Source organism: Ochlerotatus camptorhynchus, unplaced genomic scaffold (assembly GCF_037179485.1).
Source record: "Ochlerotatus camptorhynchus isolate MF236.1 unplaced genomic scaffold, CSIRO-AGI_Acam_v1.1 ptg000336l, whole genome shotgun sequence".
Taxonomy (NCBI): domain Eukaryota; kingdom Metazoa; phylum Arthropoda; class Insecta; order Diptera; family Culicidae; genus Ochlerotatus; species Ochlerotatus camptorhynchus.
In genome coordinates this window covers 2,631,699-2,651,009 of record NW_027040824.1, presented here as the reverse complement: position 1 = coordinate 2,651,009, position 19,311 = coordinate 2,631,699, and positions in this window count along the sequence as shown.

Below are 19,311 nucleotides of genomic sequence, written 5' to 3'. Positions count from 1 at the left end.
TCGGATGGGAAGTAAAGCCGTTGGTCCCCGGTTCATAAGTTGATGGGTCGATAGGTAGGGTCTAGGTGTGGGAGCTACCTTCCTGGCACGTCGGTAGCATTGCACTCAAAAAATTTATCACATATCTAATGGATGAAATCCATGTGAATGTCACATAGCTTTCCTGTGATCACATAGCTGCAAATCCCACCACAAAATCACATGAATATTATGAGGACGATGAAATTTATATGAAAAATCATATAAAATTAATTTGATCGCATAAATGTTATGTGAAATTCAGATGAATTCCATTAATATTGATTATGGATGAAAATCATGTGCGTTTGCAATGGAAGCTACATGAAAACTATTTTCGGTGTGGTGCTCAGCGCGGAAAACAAGATCGACGGAAAAAAACAAACCCAAGGATCAATTTCACACCGGTGATAAATTTGCCCCCAGATTACAGTACCGTAAAACCCCCCGCTGATCACTTTTTACCCATAAACCTGAATATTTGGCACACAAACTACTACACTTAGAATTCGGACACATAAAACCAGGTGTTTCTCGGGATTGATTTGACGTAAGATAAATGTTATTTAGTGATTATGTAGGCATGTTATAGAACTTTCATAAAAATAAATTGCACATGTATATTCCATATAAACTTTGTATCGTTTTGTGCACGAAAATGCGTAATTTTGTCATCAGAAAACGAGGCGTTTCCGTGATGGGAAAAAGTGGTTTCCCTAACACAGTCGCCGAATATTGATACCAAGAACGTAATCATTCATCAAATCTACGAGCGTATTTTGGATACAACCTCTCACTTTTTTATATTTGTTGACCAATATTTCGATGTACGTAAAAATAGGGTCTCCAAATATATATATTTTTAGTTATTACCGACAGACCAGCATAATGAACAATTTATTTGAAATTTTTTTTCTCTGTAGATTGAGTTTTTTTTTAATCATTAATGGATCTTGTTTTAAAAAGGTAACTTGAGGTATTGTATTGTATTGTATTTAGTGAGTTGTATTCTAAATAGTACAAGACTTCATGTGGATGTCTTCATGTTGAACACATTATTCATGATTGTCAATGATAAGATTCCTCTAAAACTGCTACCAAAATAATGTTAAAAGATCGATTTGTCCACTCTTAAGAAACATTGTTCTAGCTACTAATAAGCTGTAAATTAATCGAGGCACTGTAAGAGAAAGTTTACACCCTGTATTACAAATCGTTTGTAGCTTGGATGTCCTTTATTTGTACAGATAAGGACAAATAAAAGACATTCATAATGATCTCCCATAACATTTCGCATACTCCTTTTAAGTTCACGTCTCACCACGCACTTTTAACTCTGATTGATATTAAGCTCAAATCAAAATATCCTAAATTTCCAGCATCCTTCCACGTCAGCAGATGTGGGGATCACGAAAAGCTTTTAAACCTCCTTCCACGGTGGCCAGTTGTGTCCAGAACTTTATAAGCGGATATTACGTAATTTGTTTTATTAATCTTTATGCACTCGAGCGCGGTGTCGGCCCATTTTGCTTTCGCTTTTAACTTTCTCTCGCATTTCAATTTCATGTGCATACATACATAGGGTAGGAGATACAGTACGCATAGCAATTTATATGCATGTGATTTTCGGTTCATTTTTCGACTGCCCGAATTGAGCGCTTCCTTTTTTTTTTTGGTAACGCAGATTTCGGAAACTCATCCCCAAAGGGGCCATTAGTAGCCACCAATAATCCTGTGCCCACGGATGTATCCGCATTGTGCGCGATGTATTTTTTTTTTTCATCGTGATGTTTCACGGAAGTCCATGTGTTTGAGATACCGAAAAGTACATGCAAATCATGCGGGGCACATAATTTAATTTTTTGTGTGCTCCTGAATGGGGAATACAAGCCCACGCAGTTACGCCAGGATAAAATGGACTTCAACCAGCCGTGTGTATGTTTGCAGCTCGTATATTTTTTTCCGGGAGATCATCATTATTATTGGGTTGGAAATGAAAAGAAATAAACATATGTGAATTTTCAATAATGTTGTTGCTGACGAGTGCAATTGGTGGATGTGAAGTTGTGTATGAGTGCGGCTGAAATGCCGGAAAACTGATGAATAAACGATGAAAATTCGCGTTCTGGTGCTTTGGTTTGAGCGATTCACTGGTTTTTGCGGAGAGAGTTGGGAGGAGGATGCTGGTGGGATGAGTTTCTGCAAATGTTGCAGCGATCACCATTGCTGCAGCACGGGAAACGTGACCCCTTGAAGTGGATTTTATGATAGGGATGTTTCATCATTTTTTTAAATAGTGTACTGGTCAAAAACGATTCTCAATAACGGCGTTAGATATATTTACATAGTATATTCGTTGCAATTACTAGATGAAATTTGTTTACAAGGGACAGGGGTAGATTGTGAAATAGGTCCTAAATGTTATTAAGTATTAATTGGCCTATTATGGTTCCCGTGGCAGCTGATTGGCCATGATGAAACTAAATGTTTGACCTTTTATTTATAGTTCAGCAATTTTTTTCTATTAGATACACTTTTCCCTTAAAAGCTGCTCAGTATGACTCATGCGTAAAATAAATCAATTAGTTGATTTTAGTTGAAGTCATCATTAAACTTTAATGGACCACCGGATTCATAAGAGGATTGTTTATTTGCTCTGATGGACGGTTAAGAATAAATGTATTTCAAACATAAGAATGTAGCCTTTATTTAAAGTAAAAACAATAGATGGGGTTAAATTACAATAAATTCAATCCAAAAACAGGTAAAACTTCTGAGTAATTATACACTAATTGGAAATTGTAAATAAAGTCTCTTTTTCTAATATGCACCTCTACATTGTCACCTTAATGCTACAACTTGGTAACTCACGATTTGAAGTTTCGAGAAAACAAGTGTGAAAATTTCACATGATTTCCAGACGATGACCTAAGGTTCAAAATAGCTAAAAAATTAGCGCATTTTTACGCTTCATTGATATCACATAACGATCCTTTTTTGGGTAGGGTCAAATTTAACATTTTGCAGGTGGTATACTGCGCATAATCACAAGTCAATCCCATCTGTAAAAAACTGGAAATGAGAAAACGGTGTTCAAAGATTTTACAAGTTTTCTGATTTGACACTTATTTTGGAGGAATTTAAAAATAAACGAACAATGTGATAGAATGTATCTATGTTTACCAAAAAATATTGGGAAAATATCGTGAAATTTTTATTTCATGGCCAAAATCTGAGTGAGATTGACTTGCGATTACATTTAACGCCAATGAGAAAAATAACCGCAAGTCAGTCACAATTCCATGACGATGCTGCATTAGTTTAGCACATTATTGAATAGTAGAAAGATATCATTGTCCCATAGAACGTTATTGAGTGTTTCTGGATTTGTTCCGCTGGTTCCAGAGCAATGGCCGGAACATGTTCCGGTGAGTATGGGTCTTCATCAGACCAGAGCTTTTCATAAACGTGCCAAACCCACCATGCGATAAATCAATTCACATGAGAATTCAAAAATAAGATCAATAAGAGTCATGATGAGTGACCAGCACCATGTTGGTCATACCCGGATACGCGGATACGTTTCGGGTATCCCCGGGGAAGTGGTAAACCCTTGTGACGTAAAACTACGTCTTTGTCGACTATACTGTGGTGCCAATCAAAAAATGTGTGTGGTGAAATAGTGTTCGGTTCTGAACGCTTGTAACTATGTCATTTATAGATGAAATTAAAATCCAAATACGCGAATCGATAGGATATTACTTAACAAATCAGCGGAAATAAATACTTTTCCAATTTTCTTTAAAACAACTTTTGAAAAATGTACACTGTTTTCATGAAATGAACGTTTTTCACAAACCCAGTCGTCATAATCGAACACCACATCGTTCTGCTTGAACCTGAAAAAATATAAAACAGCGCTGCTGTCGTGCCTCTGTTCATTACCGCTTCGGACGTATATGTAAAAAAGGATGAACTTCGGACGTTAATCTAATTGCATATATATAGGTACCAGATATGTTTTACAGCCAGGCAGACGATTCTCTGAAACGACCGAAGACCACTGCAGAGAAAGTTCGGTGTTATCAAGCCAACATGAAAGCAGTCAGAAGTAATGCGTCACCATCTACTGATTGATAGTATTGGGACGCTGGAGAAGGTGCTTCAATTCGAATAAGGAAATTCAAATAAATTTATAACAACCTTTGGAACCACATTCGTTCGACACGTAAGGTAGAGTAATGGATTTTTGTTGGACCTATTCAAAAATGAATTATGTTGGACTTATTTTTACCGGCGCTAATTTAGTTCAAGAAAGTCTAAGAAACTTCTGCTAAAAGCTTATAACTATAACGAAAAATATTTGTTTTAATGATTGACATAACTTCGGTTTAATTATGTTTTCAAAAATTGTTCAATTTTTAGTAATTTTCTCATCTCCATGGCTCACTTTAGAACGTCCACAAGAGGAGTATAATACTACTTAAAGATGTAAACTTCATGCTATCATGCATTAATTTTATTCAAAAGTTTAAATATATGACAAATCTCCCAATTTATATTTGTATCATGACTGGACCTAGTTGTTTCCTGCATTGGCCGACAGGTGTGTTTACAATTTCCTTCGCACGCAGCAACATGATTTTCTGTTTTCCTTTTCTTAAACAGAGCATAGAGGAAGTAAATGAATTCTCATGTGATTTGAGGCATCGTATAATGGATTTTGATCCAAGTCTAAAATTGGCTACTTTCCTGGAAGTTTCCGGAAATTGATTGGATCCTGGCTATTCATAATAACTGTCATTGAACTGGTTGTTGAATTTTAATGTGATTCAAATGGCTTTTGACCATATTCAGAAACAAGCCACTTCTTCGGGGGGATCGAAACATGGCCAGGTATGGCCAATGTGGCACTGGACCCCCAAAAGACTACCATTGAACTAGTTTTTTTTAAATCTACAGTGATTTGAGGTGTTACATGATAAGTTATATTTGTAGCCTCATGCCTCACATAAACCGTAGCAAACTCCGGTCATATTTCCGGAACCGGTTGACCGATTCCAAAAAATATGAGCTCTTTGTGACCATAATACCATTCATTTAGCGGCTGTTGATTGGTTTCCCGAGCAGAGAATGAAAACAAAATGAAATCTATGTTTGATATTTTGATATAAACGTTCGTGATAACATATTTTGTCTACCGTGTGGTCGAGTTAACAGTAATCATAACAAAAATGAGATCTAAATGGTATATGAAGGATATTAAAAAGATAACAAATTATGTTTTCTTGATAACAAATCCATGTATGCGTTTTGATGTTAGTAATTTCGGTAAACATGATATCAAATTTAGTAATCTGAATGTTTTGAAATGTTTTGGTTGATATCAAGATTCAAAATCAAATAATGTTGTCAATAAAGTGTGAATGGTGCCATATTAAAGTACAGAACTGGAAACTGTGCTGGAACTGGAAATCATCCAGTGGTACACATTACAAGAAAGTATATATATATGAATCGCTTTTGTCATTATAGACAAATAACATTTTAAGACGAACGATTGAAGTTTATTAGATCTAATAGCATAGAAATAGACGATGTGAAGTTTTTAAGTTTAGAGTTTCGTTTTCATGACAAATTCTAGTAGAATTATATTCAATATAGGGATATGACACACGAATTGTGTAAAAAATTAGTCTACGATGACTCTTATATTATTATGAATGATAAATTTCTTCGCATCGAACAAATTTTAACCGACAATGACGATATTTATTTTATTGGCAGAGAACTGATAATTAATAAAATTTATGACAATATATTTAAACATGAGCTAAAAGCCGACTAAGTCTACGAAAGTTAAATTGCAATATTCGACAATGTATTAGTATAAGTATTACAGACGAACTGGACGCAATCAATTTTATATCGATTTGTAAATTCAATTCACAGGCAGATCAATATCAATAAATGTTGTAAAACAACACTGTAAGAATCACAATTGTCTTTGTGATGTTTTTAAAGAAACCTGAATCAGTTATAAGTGTGGATGCGTTTTTTTTTATAAAATATCAAATTTTGTTTTAAATAATATTTTTCGAAATATCAAAACAATATCAACATATGAATTCACCGAAAAAAAAATAGCATATCAAAATTTGTTGTTAACATGATTTTAAAAACAAAATTAGATATCATTTTGATAGTATTTTGATATCCGACTTTGCTCGGGTTACGACACTCGGCCGGGATCTGAAGCAAATAAATGGTACTGAAGAAAATTAACGTATTTTTTGACAATTGTTTCACAACATGCATGGCGTATACTGGGGTGCTACTCCAAAATATATAACGGCTTGTTTAGGACCCCACATTTCAATTTTCATAATTTATTACATTCCAGGAAAAATACTTGAACCAACATTGAAATACTTGAAAAATTTAAAATAAAGTGTTATATGCAAAAATACATGATATACATCAATTTTGCGTAGATCTACGTCATACTGCGGTCGTGTCTAGGACACAACCCTATATTTTTTTTAGATCAAAATCCTTCAAGCGATACATCAAATCACATGAGAATTCAAAGCCATATATAAAGCCTGAGTATCGTATGAACTATATGAACTATCGTATGAATTGGACCGCATTTCCTCTTCCATCATATGAAGCACGCTGTATGTTCATCAACTTACAAACACTCAAAGAACGCCGCGAATTTGCAATGCTTTTCTTCATCAATCACATTATTTCACATCGCATAGAACCATCAGAAATACTTTTACAATTAAACCTCTATACACCCTGTCGGCATCTAAGAACACGAAAATTATTCTCAGAAAAATCACACAGAACAAATTACGCAAAAAATGGCCCCTTCAATCGCATGATGCGACAGTATAATCTACACTGTGAAGTCATTAGAATCACTATGTAAAAAGAAGAAATTAAAACCCAACTAAAACATTATAGAAATAATGCATAGTATGTAAGTAAAACATTGTAACCATTGAATGTAGTCTACTTTGCTTGACGAAATAAATAAATAAATAAATAAATAAACAAATAAATAAATATTGGCCACAACCGAACATGTTCCAGATACCCTAGGGAAAGTGGACAAAATCTGTCTTGAGACAAATCTCATGGTGCGATGTGTTGTCTAACATATGTTTTTCTAATGGGACTGATTTGCGGTTACTTTTCGCTGTGGAACAATTTGAAAAATACATAGAAAGATAAACTGAATAATGATGCTAACTCAAAATTGATAAAAATGCAAATGGAACTGACTTGCGATTACCGGCAGTATAACGAAGCAAATATTGAATTTTAAATAAAAACCATCTAGTTACCTACACTGAAAATAGTTTACATGTAGCTAACATTGCAATATTGCAATGCATTGGAAACGCACATGATTTTCACCATAATCAAAATTAATGGAATTCATTTAAATTTCATATAACACTTATGCGATCAAATTAATTTTATATGATTTTTCATATTAATTTCATCGGCCTCATAATATTCATGTGATTTTGTGGTGGGATTTGCTGCTATGTGATCACAGGAAAGCTAAGTGTAATTCACATGGATTTGAGTGTAGTTGTAGCACAAAAACCCTAAAACTTTCTGTTACGGTTTGTTCTGAGATCAAGTAGGGTTAACTACCCCATTTACGGCCTATTTAGCACAACCCGCACTTAGTCTTTCTTAATCTAGCGCAGTTTAGCACCACACGGAATTTTATTATTACTGATGGCTTCCAAATTTATTTACCTTTCCGTATGTACCGTAAGGTTTGATAAAGAGCAACCAATCGTTGAGATATTGTCAAAAGTGTAACACTGCTTCTTTACGCCAAACTCGGCCTAACGCATTGAAACGCCATTGAAACGCCAATGAATTCATTTCGGCCTATAGGATGAAGATAAAAATTGATTCGCTTCTTTTGTTTTTGCAAATAATGAGTGCAAACCTTCATATCACGCGTTCTCATTGACTTCGTTCGACAGCTTATTAACCAAAGTATCGTACCAAACGCATAATTGATTTGTTAACTGTGAAATCATGGATTTATTTGAAGTTTTCTGCTCGATAGATCCAAAATGGGCGATTAGGCCGAAGTAGTTCTCTACCCTACTGAGTTGAAATCAATGGAGTCGAAGTTTTAAGCCGGAAGCATAACATTTTGTCAGAAACTTAGGCTTTAGGTTCAAATTGACCAAGTAACATATTTGATTTTTTGAGGGTTCTGTAGGCTTAAAACCTCGATAGAACTTACAATGTGGTATGGGTGAAGACAAATTTAGATTCGTCACTTTCCTTTCGACAACTCGATTGAGGCAGGTTTGGTGGTCAAATCGCTTAGAAACAAAATAGATTATATCGAGTAACTTAGTTTTAGCACATAATATTGTTGTTCCAAAATGAGATACCTACTTGTTACCGTAATTTTACGACCTTTTGATAAGTTATAGAGATTGACAAGAGGGGGCCTCCCTTAGCTCAGTCGGTAAAGGTGCAGCTACAAGCAAGACCATGCTGGAGGTGGCTGGGTTCGATTCCCGTTCCGGTCTAGGAATTTTTCGGGTTGGAAAATTTCTCGACTTCCCTGAGCATAGAGTATGATTGTACTTGCCACATAATTATATTAATGCAAAAATGGTACAGGCACCGAAAGCTCTCAATTAATAACTGTGGAAGTGCAACTAGAGCACTAAGTCGAGAGCACGCAATAAGCTAATATGCGATAAGCAATAAGCTTGTAATGAGAAGAAGAAGAAGAAGAAGAGATTGACAAGAAGAATATTTAGGTATAACCAACTCAAAATCGCAAATTGTCAAGTTCCCTATTTGTATTAATGGGACGAAATTCCTCATATTTTACATAGTACACACCAATTTTTTTTTACAGTTGTCGGTAAACATTTTACTGACTTTCAAACAGCTGAACATTCGGTAATCAGTTCGGTAAAAGTTTGGTTTACTGAACGATCGGCAGACTTGCAATGTACACTCAACTGTCAAAAAATACCGACTAGCTCATTACTCAATACCGAAGTTCGGTAAAATTAACATAAAAAATTGTAAAAATATAAACGTCATAAACTGCCAAAAATTACAGTTTTTTCGGTAGTTTTTACTGAAATACAGTGAAATGTAGGGAATTGGTCCGTTAAAAAACCATGCAGAATATAAATTGTTGTTTATATCTTTTATTAAATGCAATTTGATTGATTTTTATTACTCGTCAATCTGTCTATCCTGTCACCGGTCGTTTTCAGTGTTCCGATACCCATCAAAGTGGAAAAATACTGTGGCGGGCGACAACTAACATTGAGCACCGGATACGACTCAATTAACACCCGGAAGCATTATTCCTAATCACCGTTTATACACTTGCTCCAATTCTTGAAAACGATGTAGCCATCGCAGTTGTCTGCATAGATGTCGCTATTAAATTGTAAAATAGGGACATCTTTGGATGGGGGCAGGCCGCCATCCTGTCAAAATAAATTTTGTTTAAAGAAAATATCTTTGCGGCAATTATATAAATACAAAAAATATGTTAACTGATACCATTCCATAACATCATGAAGAGGGTTTTCCTTGACCGCGTTGGACTGTCGTTTTACTCCTCGGACTAGAATTCTTTAAGCGAATGATGGCCAGTGTCCTCAAAAAATCTGTAACAAAAGTCATAAGTGGAATTCTTGAGCATGCATTATAAAGTTTTGTTAATCAATAAAGAGTATTTACCATTCGTGATGTGCTGGTAATGTCCACCATATTCTGTAAGGATTTGTCACTGAAATCCAAACACCGCTTAACATGCAAAAATGGCAAAGATTTGACAGGCATGATTTTTACTGAAGCGTTCAGTAATAATTACTGAACTCCTGTATTTTTTTACATTTTTCATCAGTATTTATAAATTTTTCACTGACAGTCGGTAAAACTTTTACTGGACAGTTGAGATTAAATGACATTTCATGGCTTACAATGTACATCGGTAAAATAAATGCAAATTTTCAGTAATATTCTCATAGGAATTACCGAAAATTTGTATTTATTTGAAAGTCAGAAGAAAATTTAAGCAATTTTACAAATCACTCAGTAGAAATTAAATTTTACAGATCAAAACCGTAAAAAAATTTACGAACACCAAAACTATAATTTGGTGTGTACGTACACATAATGGTTTAAGAAACTATTGGGTTTTTTTACAACTGGGACTAGAATTTTTGAATTTTTTAGCTTGAAGAAATAATACAAACCACTTTAAAAAACCAAGGTTCATGAATTCAAAATCTTTCAAATAGGTTAACTCTTTAGAAAGCAATTTTAAATCATTTTCCATGAACTACTTAAACTTTGAACTAACTCTTTCTAAACATTGAATGAACTTAAAGGAGATTACCCTGAACAATATGGAAACACTGGTCAGCTACACTATTTTGTAGCTGTGAGAGGTAAATCATTTAATACACAGCAAAAAAATTATTTTGATATCACATCAAAGTGGATGCACTACAATCATGTCGAAAATTTCATGTAATTTTTATGACCACATAAATAAACAAATGCAGTAAAAGCAGCGTAATGTCAGTTCATGCATTGTATTAATGATAATTTTGTCCTTTTTAGCAAGTAATATTACACCATATTTTCGACCTGATTGTAGTGCATCCACTTTGACGTGATATCAAAATTATTTTTTTGCTGTGTATCATCAAAATACTCATGCATGAGATTTGAGTTTTTGAGTTTTTCTGAACACTGCTCGTGAGAGAGAATTATCTCTCTCAAATTTGAATTGTTTGGCTCTCTGGGAAGTGGTACTCAAACGGGTAAAAAATATCGTAATAAAACTTTATTTATTTAATTGTAGTATTTTACAACAATTTCCAGGATAAAAATGAACGACAAAGCTCATGAATGATTTCTTTTTCACTGAAAATCGGTCAATACTATCCCAGCAGTAGGGTTAACTACCCCATTTTCGGCCTATTAAGCACAACCCGCACTTAGTCTTTCTTAATTTAGCGTAGTTTAGCACCAAACGGAATGTTATTATTACTGATGGCTTCCAAATTTATTTACCTTTCCGATAAAGAGCAACCAATCGTTGAGATATTGTCAAAAGTCTAACACTGCTTCTTGACGCCAAACTCGGCCTACGGATTATAAACTCGGCCTAACGCATTGAAACGCCAATGAATTCACTTCGGCCTATCGGATGAAGATAAAAATTGATTAGGTCGGAGCACTTCTTTTGTTTTTGGGAATTATGGGTGCAAACCTTCATATCACGCGTTCTCATTGATTTCGTTCCGTAGCTTATTAACTAAAGTATCGTACCAAACGCATAATTGACTTGTTAACTCTGAAATAATGGATTTATTTGAAGTTTTCTGCTCGATAGGCCCAAAATGGGTGATTAGGCCGAAGTAGTTCTCTACCCTATAACTCTTTCTGTAAAAATGTGTGGTTTTGAGAAGAAACAATAATTGTTCGAACTGAGTCAGAAGGCTCCACCTCGTATCGGTGCTAGTTACTCAGGAGATCGGTCCACTACGTTGTCCAATGCTAAAATTAACTGCCACGCATGGCCCGTCCCCTAAGTCCCCTGAGTGAGTAAAACTTTTCCGAGAATTTTCTCAAAATTAGGAAAATAGAGAAAATCTTACTCTGTCTATGAGTGTACTCGTAAACTAAGTAAACTTACTATCGATATTTCTGATATTCGACCCGGTTTTTGAGGAAAATTGTGGACAATTTTACTCGTCCACTGAATAACCCCACTTATTGCATTGGGCCAAATACTACTCAATTTTGAGTTGATCTCATCGGTCATGTATTCAGTCGTGTTTAAGCTGACTGAAAGTCTTACGATTTTCCTCTAAAAGAGACTTATCAGAATTAGGAATCGTTTTGACCGCATTTGAACATCCCCTTGTTAGTCAAGTGCGAACAAATAGCGATACCCAATGACGGAAAGAAACTCTACGGTAATGTTTGTTGTGTATCGGTTATTTGTGTGGCCATTCAAAATTCAATCCTACATTATCTGTGTCGGAAGCTGGCAGGTTATCCCCCTTCCTTTGTGTCAACCGATGAAGGTATGAGGAATGGCGTTGATTTTTTTTTATCTCCCCAATGTGTTCCAATCATCAACCAGACGTAGGAGGATTTTTCATTATGGTAGCTTATTATGAACCGAAATGTCCGATAAACCAGAAGCCAGGAGGACCGAATCAAGCACTTCGGATGCACTAGCGAGGTGCTGTTTATCCGCCACGTTGTGGGTCGGTAATGATGTGATATTTTTTTTCTCGCTCTGGAATGCTCCACTACCCACCTGCATTATGCCAAGCCCTACGCTTACCGGGTATTAAACTGTCTGGCTGGAAAATTAGTCTTAATTGAAAAAGTTTTTTATCGGAAGGTTACGTTTTATAATGTGATTTTACGGTTTTCATTGGCCTATGTGCATGAACTTACCGATGTGCAAGAATTTGTTGTTGTTGATGTTTTATTCGTGAATGTTCGATAGCCTTGTAAAGCGGATAATGCAACTTCCATGGACGTACACCCAATCGGGGATATAAGATTTGCTTACAATTATGTGGTACATTGATTTAACATTTTAATTGATTAGCCTACCTGGCTCTTCATCTTTGTTTTATTTGATATTCTAATTTAATATTTGCGTTTTTCAACTAGTTTACAGAATACCCCTTTGGAGGTGTGTTTTGTTTGAAATGAAAAAGTGAAAACCTACCTAACTACGAGTATAACTTAACCTAACATGCTAGATCACGTATGATCTGATGATTTGATCTCAGACAGGCGTCTCTGCACCTTTCCAGGATGAATACTCTCCGACGGAGTCTCCGTTCTTCTAATGTCTGAATTCCAACTAAGAGGTGGATCTCAGAATTTGTAGTCCACGGGGGACTGTTTAGGACCATCCTAAGGATCTTGTTCTGGATCCGTTGGAGTTTAAGGTGATGGCCTTTGGCGCAACTCTTCCAGATTGGCATACCGTATTCTATTACGGAAAGGATGATTTGTTTGTAGACAGCAAGCTTATTTTCCAGGGATAGAGTAGACCTCCTGTTGATGAGTGGATACATTGATCTTATCAAGATGTTACACTTGGTTTTGTTTTTGTCAACGTGCTCCCTGAAAAGAAGCTTGCTGTCTAGTGTTAGTCCGAGGTACACGACCTCTTTGGACAATTCCACCACTGTGCCGTTCAGGCAGATCCTGTTATTCTCTGACGGAACAATTCTGGGAGATTTAGAGTGTGGAAAGATGATGACCTGGGTCTTTGCCGCGTTGATACGGATCTAACAGCTGTTGAAATATTCAGACAGGACGTCCAGGCCTCTCTGAAGTTTGGCAGTCAGAGCTTCGAAGACCCTACCCTTGCAGACGATGGATGTATCATCTGCGAACAGAAACAACGATCCACCATCAGGGAGAGCCGGCATATCGGAGGTGAACAGGTTGAATAGAATGGGGCCAAGGATGCTTCCTTGTGGAACCCCAGTACTTATGTTGAAAGCATCCGATGTGATACCATTCAGAGAGACTCGGAACGTCAGGTTCGATAGATAGTTGTTAATTGTCTTCACTAGGAAGATTGGAAGACCGTAGTGCTGCAATTTGAACACCAGGCCATTATGCCAGACATTGTCGAACGCTTTTTCAACGTCCAACAACGCCATGGCAGATGTTTTCGAAACAGACTTGTTCCGTTTGAGAATGTTTGTCACTCGAGTCAGCTGGTGGACGGTCGAACGACCTTTCCGAAAACCAAACTGTTCCTCGAGTAACAAGTTGTTTTCTTCGGCAGATGCTAGGAGCCGGTGGTAGACTGCTCTTTCGAACAGTTTTGATAACCCTGAGAGAAGGATGGTTGGTCTATAACTTGAAGGAGAGGACGGATCCTTCCCAGGTTTCCGGATGGGTATGACTTTAGCTGACCCATAGACCGGAGAGCCTTGTAGGTATGTGTTTTGGACCATTTTACCCCATTTTCACCTACTTTTTGGAGGAAATGTTTTTTCACAGCTTTATTTTTCGTAAAACATAAGCACTTTATGCATGGTTTTAGAATACTATGTCTTTAAACAACAGTTCATGAGATATTAGGGGAATACGGGGTACACTTTATAAGGGAGTAAGGGATGAAAGTGAACCCTCGCTAAATTTATTTTAATTCATATAAATGTTGAACGATGCGATTGTTTGAATGACCCCAAAGGTTGCATGCAACAATAAGATTTGTTTTTCGAAATTTTAAGGTTAATTGGGTTTAAATAAGTTTTAATTTACTGCTATCTGTTTTAAAAGAGTTTTCACTTTTTTTGTCTGTATACAGCAAAACGATATAGTGGTTCTCAGAATTTTGTAAAAAATTGGTAGTTTTGTTCCTTATCGCAACATATTAGACCCATATGTTGTATTTTGTCATTAGGGTGACTATTTAATATAAGGGCGGCAAAAAAAAAATCGATTTTTTTCAAAAAATTATTACTTTTGAACTGTTTGGCTGATGACGGAACTCAAAATACCAAATGAAAGTTAATTAAATTTTTTTTTCAGAAAAAAATTTGATATTTAAAAGAATTGATTTTGTATTAAAAAACATTGATTGTATTTTCACATTGACCCCTTACTCCTTTATACAGTGTACCCCGTATTCCCCTAATATCTCATGAACTGTTGTTTAAAGACATAGTATTCTCAAACCATGCATAAAGTGCTTATGTTTTACGAAAAATAGAGCTGTAAAAATACATTTCCTCCAAAAAGTAGGGGGAAATGGGGTAAAATGGTCCAAAACACATACCTGCAAGGCTCTCCGGTCTATGGGACCACGTGCAATCGATTCCCCGAACAATTTCCCTTCGGAAAAGTTATTTTTCATGGCCGGAATTTAGCGTGCTGTTGAGATATTGAATTTTGGGTAATTTTGGACCCATTTTTGCCCATAGTGCACTGGGTCGTCGTAACGATCAAGTAGGGTCAGTGGTGGAATGTGCCTTGGCTTATTTTTAAGATTTTTGGTTAGTTTCCAAAAGGGCTTTGCACAATCTGGGAGAGAGCGGATCCTGTTAGCATAGTCCTGATTTCTGAGGTCCACCATTTTAGCGTGGATGGTTTTTGTTAGGCGATTACAGTGGGTCTTAAGGACAAGCAGACCAGAGCGTAGGTACTGCCTTCGGATCGTGCTACGGAGTCTTATAAGGTCTTTGGTAGATCTGTCAAGGTTCAGAGTATTGCTCACCTGTCTGGCTACTGGCACGTGTTGTTCCCTGGCCCGGGATATCGCCTCCTCGATGGAATGCAGACACCGGTCAACGTCTTCGGGCGTCTCCGGAAGGACATCGTAGTCGACAGTGGAGTCGACACAGTGTTGGAACTGATCCCAGCTGACATGATGATAGTTGCGTCGCGAAGCTTGGAATTCGTTGACGGATGAGCCCACTTTGGCCACCACCGGATATTGGTCCGAACTTAGCTCCTTATGGGTCGGTGCTGACGAAAATGTCGATGATGGAGTGCACGCCGGACCAACTCAGCCGGGTGGGAGTGTCCGGCGCTACTACATACTACTACAAAATCATTTTGCATTTAAAATACGTTCAGTTGTGAAATTTTTCGAGCGTACCATAAAATGCTCTGTCGAGGTTCCGCTTTACTTATGGTTAGTTGTCTTGGTTAGAACTTTAGCTACATTTTGCTATAAAAAGCGCTTCGTTTCTTTTATTGAGCATGCTTTCTGAGGGCGACATGATAAACTACGCCATTCGATTAGTTTGGCGCAATTTTTGAATAAAGGAATCGTTTTAAAAAGATGACTTTAATATCTAAAGAAGAATGTCGTTAGTAACTTTCTTCTTCGCAGAAGGTACTCTGACTCGTCCATTTCGCTAAGTGAATCGGCTGGAGATCATTAGTGTGTGAGTTTACTTACGTTCTCAAGTAACGTTTGAGTTAAAGTTTTTTCGTTAAAGTTTCACGATAGAAGGTAAAAGTAGTGAGTGAGTTTATTTTAAATAGTGATGCTTAAAACGTTCATTTCTTTTTTTGTATAGTGGACGGATGTCCGTAAAATTCGTATACGCGAAGTTTGTTCAATTAAGTTTGATTAGTGAATTGGTACAAAAAAGTTTTTTTTTTATTATAGTCACTTTATCGCTCTTGGGTCATTCGTGACTTGTCCAGGGGTGAGGTTTGAACTCGTGACTTTGTCGTGAGAGGTATTATGGATGCTAACCACTACGGCGGGCATCCATCATCGCCAGACCGTTGGGTTTCTCGTGGTCCGTTGGATTTGGAAAAGACCCGTGTGCCTTGCAAAGGCCCACCTTTTGAAGGTAGCCAAACGGAAAGTAGTGAAGTCGCTAGTTATTTCCGTCGAAAGCTGGAATCGCAGAAGTACGAAGCCAATTGCGTACTTCGGTTCAGATGTTATCCATTTCGTCTCGGGTGGTCATAGCGGAATCATAGTACGCTACGTTGGTCTCTCTCCTCTGCGGACCAAATCTCCCGAAAAATGCTCGACTCCGTCGATGCTCAGCTCTTTCAAAAGAAAATCGGAAGCCTTCCGTCCAGCCGCACCTCCCTCCCTACCTCCTTTGGCCATACCGCACACAGGTCACCCTTCGTCACTGCACACCATTTCCGCAGCTAGATCGGTGTCATTCCGAGATCGCCGCCATCGCCTCAGATCATCGGAAGGTCGACAGCCACCATCATCGCATCCCTCATCACATCTCTCATCGCATCTCTCATTGCATCGCTTCGCATCAAAAAACCTGCGCTGGTATGTTGGAGTTTGTATCATGGCCATGGATACCTTTCCTGTAAACACACTCACACATACACTAGTCCCTAGGTGAAAGTTGTAACGAGAATGTATGACGTTAATTGTTATACACTGGAACCTACATTTACGAACCAAACCGGGGGTTCGTAAATCGAATTAGAGCGTAAAAAGCAAACTCGTTATTTGGGATTTACTTCGTAAAAAGAGGTTTTTGAAAATGTTGTCAAATACCCCACAATATTGGTATTTTTGGAATCGGAGAGACGTGTTGAGTTCGGAAATCGATGTTTGACGACATTTTGAAATCCAAGATGGCGGCATCCGGTTTCAGAAAACGTGGAAAATAATGTCAAATAACCCACAATATGGGCATTTTTGGAATCAGGGCTACGTGTACGAACCGGAAATCCATGCCTGACGCCATTTTGAAATCCAATATGGCGGTATCCGGTTCATGAAAAACTGGAAATACCATCAATACCCCAGAATATGGGTATTTTTGGTTTTCTGTACCCCGATGCCGCCATCTTGGATATCAAAATGGGGTCAGACATAGCTTTTCAGTTCCTACATGTCACCCTGATTCCAAAAATACTCATATTGTGGGGTATTGACAGTATTTTCCAGTTTTTAATAAACCGGATGCCGCCATCTTGGATTTCAAAATGGAGTCAGACGTATATTTCCGGTACCTACACGTCACTTCGTTTCCAAAGATACCCATATTGTGGGGAATTCCAAAATTCTTCCCAGATTCCCAAAATCGCAAAAAAAAAATCGTTATTTGGAATTTAATTCGTAAAACGAAAACTCGTTATTCGGGATTTGCTTCGTACAAAGAGGGACGTAAATTTAATACTGCGTAAGAAAGACTTCGTAAACGGAGGTTTCAGTGTAGCTACATTTCTTGAAAAATAATTAATTACTATTAAATAAACTTTTATAGACCCGCCTAATAATGAAAACACGTTATAAGAATTCACTCCGTTCAATCGGTTCATGAGTACGACGTACATCTAGAATGTATAAATGAGTTCCCTACCTAAAGCCTATAGCGCAAATGTAATTCGCCGCTTAAAGAGAACAGCTTTTACAGATTTGCAAAAACTGCGCGCGAACTCTTGACCGTTGCCCCATCACGGTAAGAAAAAAGTACCCAAAATTGAGTTCCTTTCACTCATCACGTGGCTTTCGTGGGGCTAGGTAAAATTAAGTTAAAGAAGAAAACTCAATTTTGAGTAATCCTGATCGTTGACCAAGTTGACAAAAAAATAATAAAACGGAGCAGACTGGAACCGAACCATGGACGTTGAGATTACGGGGCCCGTGTGTTGACCACTCGTCTATCAACGCTTGTAAAACTGAAATGATTAAAGGCGCATAAGAGCAACCTCAATGAAAATAAACTTATATTTGAGTTTATTTATTATTACTCAATAGTTGAGTAAATTTTAACCAACGCCGATTTTCTGATTCACTCAACGGCAGACCTCAAATGATAGAACCCAACGTTGAGTTTTTTTAAACTTAATTTTGAGTATTTTTTTCTTGCCGTGAGCAAAAACGTATTCACGTTTTCTTGACCCGGCCGAACATTGGTTTCACTTCGGATATGGAAGGGGAATGAGGATGGGCTATGGCAAATTTGTTCGATAAATGAAACCCCACTTCCATTTATCCTGGCACGTTTCGTGAAAATAAATCGAACTTAGAAACTTCTTCGTTTCTCTCGGGAAACTACTTAAATCTGGAAGTGAAGATTATTTGATACTCCCGCCCAATCTGAGGATATTGCGACTTGGTTCGATCACTTCGTTCTGGCTTGTGGAAGAGGCAGGAGTGATCCAGTAATTAGCCTCGCGCAGTGATGTGATTGTGAAGGTGAAAACCGTTTAACATGCAGTGCCTTTCAGTAAATTTTTACTAAGTCTTTACTTTTTCTAGTTGAGTGTAAGCGTTAGATAGTAGAGTGCTAAATAGTGCGTGGCGAGAAAGAGTGTGTGAGAGTGTACCTTCATTAGCAGGTAATGCGTGCTCTCTTCTCTCACTGTCGAATTAAACTGTTGAAACAAATGTCGTTGTCGCTAGAAGATATGCAGGAGGAATAAATGTGGGAGAAGCTAAAATTTCACCGATAGATATGCCTATATGAATTAGTATCGTTAAAGAATGTTACTGAAAGGTTTGCATGTTATTAGTGTCGTAATTTCCATTTTGTTCATTTTACTGGGGAGGTTACCCGATATCAACCAAGATCGCTACCGAGTTTTGAACGGTCGGACGTTTGGTCGGCCAGGTCTCCCTGTGATGAGAAATCGGTTTAATTTCTGCTCTCATCTAAGCTCGTCTATTTTTCCGTGAATGTGGTCCTTTTCGCGGCTTTCAGGCCGTATTCGCAATTAGGCCGTTGCCGAGACTTCGCGTTAGTCAACTTGTTT